Source organism: Apium graveolens, chromosome 2 (assembly GCF_009905375.1).
Source record: "Apium graveolens cultivar Ventura chromosome 2, ASM990537v1, whole genome shotgun sequence".
In the NCBI taxonomy this organism is placed as follows: Eukaryota; Viridiplantae; Streptophyta; class Magnoliopsida; order Apiales; family Apiaceae; genus Apium; species Apium graveolens.
Window position 1 is genome coordinate 13,346,714 of NC_133648.1, and position 8,983 is coordinate 13,355,696.

Below are 8,983 nucleotides of genomic sequence, written 5' to 3' on the forward strand. Positions count from 1 at the left end.
TACGCGAGTTTATCATACAGTCATTTTGATACTGTACATTATTATGCTGGGCATTATAGCTCACTCTTGCTTTCTTTTAAATGACACAACACAACAGATAACCAGTATTCCGGTGTGGGACTTAGTCGCTTGCAGTCATGGGGAGGATCCCTGGCAGCTTTGTCTCAGGTGTGCTAGAGTATCAGATAGATATAAGATATCAGTCGTAATTATTGTAACTTCATGTAGAGGTTATAAATAATTGTTTGAGATCCTGTAAAGTACATTTGAGTATAATAAAAGAAGATTACATTTTGTACGTCGTTTCTAAGGCTATAACTTGTGTGTGTGAGTATGAGATTGGGGTCTGTTGGATTATTGAATCAATATCAGGTTACACATGAGTGAAGGATGGCGTGACGACCCAGATTCCTGACCCCGGAGTTGGGGGCGTTACAAAGCCAATTTAGACCTCTCCTATTACCCGAATTCGTGTTTTACCAAAATTTATTTAACATTCTTTCTAACTATTGACACATAGATTTAGGGAGTAAGAAACACGATATACAATAAGACGGGATCGATATAGCAGAATTGTTTATTAAGGTTGCTTTACCTGCCCGCGAGATAGATTTGGAGTTTCAACCTTAGAATCTCTTCCATACCTTATCTTTCACAAAGCTAAACACCCATTTTTTAGACCTCCCCACCAGCGAAGGAAGACCCGGATATCTTCCATTTTCGAGGTCGTTCCAGACCTGGAGAATATTAGGCAGTTGAACTCATTGAGATTGTTTAACATTTGTACTATAAAAGATTCCCGACTTCTGGAAGTTAACTGATCAACCTGACAGCTTCATATCTATTCAACAAAGATTTGATAACATGTGCTTCCCTGGCATCAGCTCGAAAAAAGAGAAAACTATCATCCACAAACAAAAGGCGTGTAATTGGTGGAGCCAAAGGGCTGATTTGAACACCATGAATGTCACCTTCAGACGCTATTTTATTAATAGAATTCGACAAACCTTCAACACAAAACAAAAAGAGATATGAGAACAGGGGGTCCTCTTGACATAAACCCCTTATAGGAATGATAGGACCAATATTAGAACCGTTGAAACAGAACTCATAGGAAAATGTGGTAACACACAATGTTATCCATTCCACCCATTTTCGACATAAACCCACTCCTTGCATTCTTGCTCTCAAATAAGGCCAATCAACCCTTTCATATGCTTTACTGATGTCTAATTTAAGGGCTACTTCTCCCTCTTTCCCATGAACTTTCTTATTCACGTGGTGGATAACCTCAAAAGCAACCAACACGTTGTTAGTAATGTTTCTCCCAGGGACAAAAGCATATTGATTTTTAGAGATTAGGGCAGGGTCTATGGCTTTCAAACGATTAGCCAACACCTTTGCTAAGATTTTAAAAAGGACATTATAAAGTGCTATTGGACGGAGATCTTTTATAGAGCAGGCAGCCTCCTTCTTAGGGATGATAACAACATTAGTATCATAGAAATTGACAGGGAAAGAAGCCGTGTTTAAACATTCCTTGCAACAATTAAACACCTTTTTATCTATGATCGACCATAACTGTTGAAAGAAATCTGGATTTAGCCCGTCTAGCCCTGATGCTTTATCAGGGTGCATTTGCTGGATAGCTAAAGAAAACTCGTCGAAAGAAACTTCTTCAACAAGTTTATTATTTTGCTCGATTATGACACAACTATCAGTAGCTACTTGATGCACCATATTGTTGCATGGACTGCCAGTAAAAATATGATTAGAGTATCTCCAAGGGGGTTAGTCATTTTGATTAGCTAAAAATAATATAAAATAATATTTAGCTAAAATTTAGATGATGAAAAAGGTATTTTACTCCAATGCTATTATCTATAATGATTAGCTATTCTTTAAAAATAATAATAAAGTATTATTTTTAAAATATCAAGATCATGTGGATGATTCTACACCATTAGATCTATAAAGAGAATATTACTTTAATATTTTTAATTGGGAGGAGTTGATGCGGCAATTATAGATAATGGCTACCCAAACAACAAATTTGGAGGATCATTTTAGAGTTATCTAAAAATTTAACTAACAGGTTGTGCCCTTGGAGAAGCAAAAATCTTGACCATTGTAATAACCCCAATTTTTGGGAAATTTTTGAAACCCTTATGAATAGTGTTTTTGCTGAATGAGAAAACTTTTCATGCCACACTATGTAGGGGTTCTGATATGGATATTCTGAGATTTTATTAGTACTTTATATGGGATATAAGTGTATGTAAAGATCGTCAGAATCCAAATCCGAACACTTTGATTTTTCCCGGAAATACACTAGATACGGAAAGATTTGAGAAAAAGGTAACAGGATAAAAATGATTTAAATTAAAGGATTATAGGAGAGGATCATAAAAGGAATATAATATATTGAGAAAGGTTAAGGGAACCTAAGTAATAAGATCCCGGGTATGATCCTTCAAACGATAAACGAAAACGAAAGTTAAGCGAACCGTATAACAGATCAGCGGTCATTAGGCAAACAATTAAGAAGTTAATCAAAGGGATTAGAGAGGATGATGTCACCCAACCAATGAGAAGAGGACAAGGAGGGGAGGATGACATCATGAGGATGACACAAGCATGACATGGGAAGGAAGGAGATGTGGTGGCTTTTTAACCACACAAAATCAAGGGCAACTAGGTAATTTACTAAAACAAACACAAAAATTAAACCAACCAAGCCAAGCAAATCATTTTTCATCAAAATCAAAAAGAAACCAAGGCATTGTTCTTCATGCTCTCGGCCAAAACAGAACCAGAACACTAAAACTGCTGTATCTCCTTCATTTCTCACTCAAATATTGTGTTCTATAGCTCATTGGAAAGGTATTGAGATGGCCTACAACTCTTATTCACAAGTCTCGTCCAAATAATCATGGTAAGACCCTCATTTTTACAGTTCTTTAAATCGGACTTTTACAAAACTTCAAAGCCTAACTTTGCGTTCTTGATTTCTTTGGAAATATCAAGCTTGTAGGAGGCTCCCTAAGGCTTCCTAGCAACTTAACACCTCCCAAGGAAGGTATAAACTTCAAACCCTAGCCTTTACTTTATTTGTTAGTAAGTTTAATGGTTGGTGTTGTGAAATGAGAAGCATGGATTGTGATTATTAGTAGTTTGGTTTGATTTGGAAGTGTTTTTGGTAATTGAAGCTTGATTATAGTTCATAGGTCTTGATTGTGGTTGTTTGAGTTGAAAACCTTGGAGATTATGGACTGATGTGGTATGGTTTAGGTGAAGTTTTGTTGTATTGATGGTTATGAGTTGGTTGGTGGTTAATTGGAGTAGTTTAAACATTGGTAATCGCGTAAACATAGCCGTCATAACGTCCGATTTTCTTTGGACTGTTTTTGTGCATAACATTAGGACCCGAGAACCCCCTGCTAGATTATAACCACTGCCATGTTTAGATAGCTCATGTTACGAGCTTCGTTTTGATATGTAGTTCGTTCGATTCCGATGCACGGTTTAGGAGAAACGACCGTTTCAAGTAACGGCGTTTCGTGAACGAAACTTTTCCCCTCGCCTTACTTTGAAACATAGGTTAAAGACCAAAAAGGGTTAATTAATGCATGAAACATTTATGGTAAGTGTGTTAGGCAGTTGGTAAGACACTCGCGAAGAAATCGCCTTAAAACTCGTAAAGGTTAAATTATTAAAAATGGTGGAGCCGAGGGTACTCGAGTGACTTAAGAGAATCAGTAAGCGCAAAACGAGCGTTAGAGTCTGAGTTGGTTAGAGTATAGATTTACAAGTGACTTTGGTTTAATTCCAACTTACTTGTTGTTTATAGGTTACCAGACTCGTCCCGAGCCATTCGTAACCCCCAGTCGCTCAGGCAAGTTTTCTACCCAATATACTGTTGTTGTGATGTAAATATATGTATATGCATTATCTTGTGATAGTGCATGATTGTTATTAGCAAATTTTGCGATATATTGGAGCATGCTGATATGGTATATATGCATGCCTGTTTTGCATTCTTTCCATATATATATCTGTTGATTCAGTTGATAATACCTATGCTAGAGGATAGCGGTAATTTGCATATACCCTTAGTACAGGGACCCAAAGGTGAAAATATTTCTAAAACCGGGAGTCGAGTATATAAGTATATATATATATACTTATATATATATATATATGGTCATAGTTTTCAAAACTATTAATCGAATAAGGTTTATTCGATAACTTTAACTTTATTTTATTATTGAATATTATTTTGAATATTCATCCGAGGACTTATGACTCCTTTATTTTATTATTGAATATTATTTCGAATATTCATTCGAGGACTTATGACTCCTTTTATTTTATAATAAATGAATATTATTTTGAATATTCATTCGAGGGCTTATGACTCAGTTTATATTGTTTAATGAATATTTTTGAATATTCATTTGAGGATCTATGACTCCGATTATTTGCTGAGATTTGTTCTTTATTTTATTAAAGAATAAGGTGTAAATAATCAAACTTATTTTCGATTATTCAAATAAAGATATTACTTTCGTATAAGTATATCTTTGATTATTTGCTATTCATTTCAAGTATAAGTTTTAATACTTCTACTTCAATTATTTTATAAAGATTATTCTTTATGGGAATATTATTTAAATAATAATATTCAGATATTTTCTAAATATTCTGGGGACTGATTTACTTCATTAAATCAGCTTCACTCCAAACATTCTTAAAAATGTTTTGCGAGTCTTCAAAATGATTTTTTTAAAAGTTAGAGCGGATCCCAAAACTCATTTATTTAAGATCCTCCTTTCGAAGGGGATTTAAATACTCGCTCAAAACCTGAGGGATCCGGCTCTGTGGTGTGTTTTATATTCGCAACAAGGTTGCTGTTTTGATAAATGAATTGATTACTTACCCAACACTCGGGAAGTAAAATTCTTGGAACAAGTTAATCCATTAACAGGCATCGCCTGGGAAATATCGGTGAGTTCTCCTTTCCAAATAGATACGACTTCTTGGTGGAGCCGTATCAACAAGTTTCTACTTGGGGAAAGTGGGGACAAGCTTTACGTTTCAGAGTCATGGATTTCATCTGAACTAGGAGTGGCGTAAGTGGCCGAGTAGCGCCGGCCCAGCCTTATTATATTGGCCCAAATGGCCTGGAAGTTCCGCTAAGGCGGTCCATTCCTTAGGAGTTCAGTGTTCGGTTGACAAGTAAATCCGACAGGTTCTCCTGTACATGTAGAAAATGGTGGGGTTGTACTACTACGACTGATCATCGTAAGTGGTCTTCCTGGCGCGGCAAACTCCCGTAATGAGTTCATCATCCAATTGGATAATTTCTGCAACACTACCCAGAGCACTTCGATAGAAAGGCTACGGTTGGGCGATTGTTGAGTGTTGGTAGGGTCAAGTTTTCAAAATGATGTTTACATCAAATGAAGTATCTCGTAACTTCATTTTATTTTGATAATATTTTAAAGATTTAATCTATTCAAATCTTGCCTTATAGTCTCATCTATGTGATGAACTTTTGAAGCTAATTATAACTTGAACGGTGGTAGTTCAAGTAGTATTTGGGAAAGATATAAGTATATTGGGGTATCTTGTAACTTCATCTTTTAAACTTATATCTAATTAATAATTGTCTTATGAATGACAAAGATTTTCAGAAAAACGTTGAGACAAGGTTAGATATATGAGATCACCTTGCAAAGATATTTTTTTTTATACAGTTATACACTGGGACTTTGTGTATATTGTGCATGGAAGAGGACTTCCAATATTTTGAAAAGTATATATGTATATATATATATACTGAATATTTTGCGACTTCATCGCATTAAGATATCAACTTGGTTCATTTCTTTTGACCAAGACTTTCATGAGTACTATGAGAAGGCTCATATATTGTTAATCATTATACATATTATTTTGGTGGGCTTGCTGCTCACCCTTGCTTTCTTCTTTCATCACACAACATCAGATAGACAAGATGAACCGGACCAAGCTCCCGATTCGCAAGAGGTTAGGAGACGTTCCGCAGTTTTCTAGAAGCACTGATGCCGCCATAGCTGAGGTAGGAACTACCAATAGGCTAGTGTTAGGTCCCAATGTGTTTGTAGAAGGGGGGGTTGAATACAAACAGTACCAAATAATCGAATAAATGCGGAATAAAAAATGTGAAACAAAATTCAAGTTAAATAAAAATATTATTAAACTTGAAAGGTGTTACAACAACTGTATCGATTACAAGGTATTAATCTCAAATCAATTATCACAAATCTAGAATAAATTCGACATGAACTTTTTCTATTTTTGCAATAATTAGAATCAAATGCTAAACGCGATTTGAGATTAAGTTCTAGGGATTTTAATCCGCTAGATTGATACACAAGAGCAAGATAAAGATTTCTAGTGGATTGGATTTAACTTTACAATCTAGAAATTTAATCTTGAAGTATGCAGATGAAAAGATGAAATATTTCTTCTTGATTTTCTTTTCTGCCTTGTTTCTTGACTTCTGTGTTCTTTTTTTTTTAAAGTTGCTGCTTCTCTGCTTCTTTTTAAATCAACAAACGAATAGAATTGACTTGGCATGACAATCCTATAGCTGGCAAGACTTTCGGTGAGACAATTGAATGAACTAGCAAGACAATCTGAATGAACTAGCATGACAATCAGAATGAACTAGCAAGACAATCATCCTCCTAGAGTAACTTTCGGTATGACAATAGAAAATGGCCTAGCATGACAATCGGTATGACAATCCTGATTGTCATGCTAGTTCATTTTCAATTGTCTTGCTGATTTAATGCTTGAATTTAATCCAATTAAGCTTCTGAAAATTCCTAAAATTCCTAGAATTAATTCAGAATTAATTAATCAATTAATTCAATTAATAAATAAATTATTCTTCGCAGATATAATTTATTTTCTTAATTAAATTAGATGACTTAATTAATTAATAGAGAATTAATTCTAGTCTTGAGCAGCAACCATTCTTCTGCAAATCTTCTGAAAATCACTGAAAATTATGAATCAATTCCATCACTTCAACGTTGACACTCGATGTACTGTCTGGTTCATGAGTGACTAACTTCCGTGACGTTTCTTCATGTCTTGACTTTGACACTTTGATTTTCTTCAGATTAAATCCTTGTAATTTATTGATACCCTGACGAGATCTCTGTCACTTGATTAAATCCACGATCTTGACTTATATCACTGAGGCATGATCAATTTCTTGAACTTCTTCCAGTGAATTAATTCCTCAAGTCTGTAGATGAACCTTGTCTCTGAATCCTTTGACAGATATTACTTTGCGAGATCTCTCTGATGGTAGTTCCACTATTTACTTATTACATTCTTATTTGAGTTGAGTTGAATCCTCGAATATACAAATAGGCTATGACATATGACTTACAATCTCCCCCTATTTGTTTGTTAGACAATAACACACAAATACCTAGAGGATAACTCAACTAACAAATAAGAAAAAGATATAAATATACATGCAAAGTAAATAGTAGAAAAGTTCTGGACTAGATTTAACATTTTCCAGATTCCAAGTAGATGTTCCTCTAGACTGAACATATCTTCAAGTAGTTTCATCTTCTTTTGTACAACCACATTTCCTGTTGAGAAGCACATATCTCTCTTGCTTCTCCCCTATGAGAATCAACTGATTAAAGGAGATCACCTTCGTTTTACCACCTCTCCCGTACAATAGGATCCGCAGATAAAAACCAATGGTACTCCCCTAACAGCTTCTTCCCTTACTAGGAAATCACCTTGTGTTTACCACCTCTCCCGTACAATAGGATCCGTAGTTACAAACAACAATGGTGTGGTGTAGTGTACATTTTTAGGATCTTTTTCTTCCTCCCTGCTATTTCTCCCCCTTAGTTGAGGAATCCTCCAACCTATTACTTAAGCTTTTATCTCCCCCTTAAAGAAGGAATGTATGCCGTCGTCTGAAGGAGTTCTCATATTTCACTTGGTTGGAAAAGAAATAACAAGTAGTTTCTCTTTCTACCTCACTGTGAGTGTGTGATTCTGTTTAGTGTACCTCACATGTGTTTCACTCTTCTCTCCACTCGTGTTTACACTCATTCTCACAAGTGTATCACTCCTCTCATAGCTCCATATTCCAGCTGTACCTGCAAGGAAAATCACCTTAGCCATCCTTAAGGAGGTCACAGGTGGTGCAATGGGAGTTCACAAATCCCCATCCTTGTTAAACTCGTCAGATGAATCTGAGTCATAATTTACAAGTTGATAGTTTCCCTTTTAGGGTTCCAGATTTGAATTCTGGGAAGGTAAACAATGATCCAAAGATTTTAGCATAAAGATCAAGGTTCCCTTCTAATGTCTGTGAAGACATTTCCTTGTGACTCATCAGGTAATATCTGAACCATTGTCAACAAGTTGCCGATCTGCACCTATGTCAGATCCACTATCCGCAGATGCATCCAGGGGATTTAAGCCTGGGGAGGTAGACACTGACCACTGACATATGGCTTTTGGATCAGTATCCTCTCCTAACACCTGTAAAGGCAATTGGTCCACTAACGAACCTTGAACAATCGAATCTGACCTTAAAATGGTCGAAACTCTTGTTTCCATCAACTCATCCTTTGTGTGTGTAACCTCTCCTTGTGCATCAAGAATTGTTTATGTTTGAAGTGGTGACACTATATCGGATACCTTGGCCGACAGGCAAAATTCAATAGACTCACCCTGTTGAGAGAATGAATCTAGTAACTGTTTTTGTGCCTTTTCAGCCATTACATCTTTTTGAGAAGATGTATGGGGGCTAGCAGTTGTCTCGGTTTAAATACTACTCATCTATGTAGGAGACAGAGCTACTGGGTTGACTACAGAACCTTCCTTATGTGGTGCACTAAGGCACTATCTCCCTCACGCTCATTCATACTACATTTAGTGGTAAGAGAGT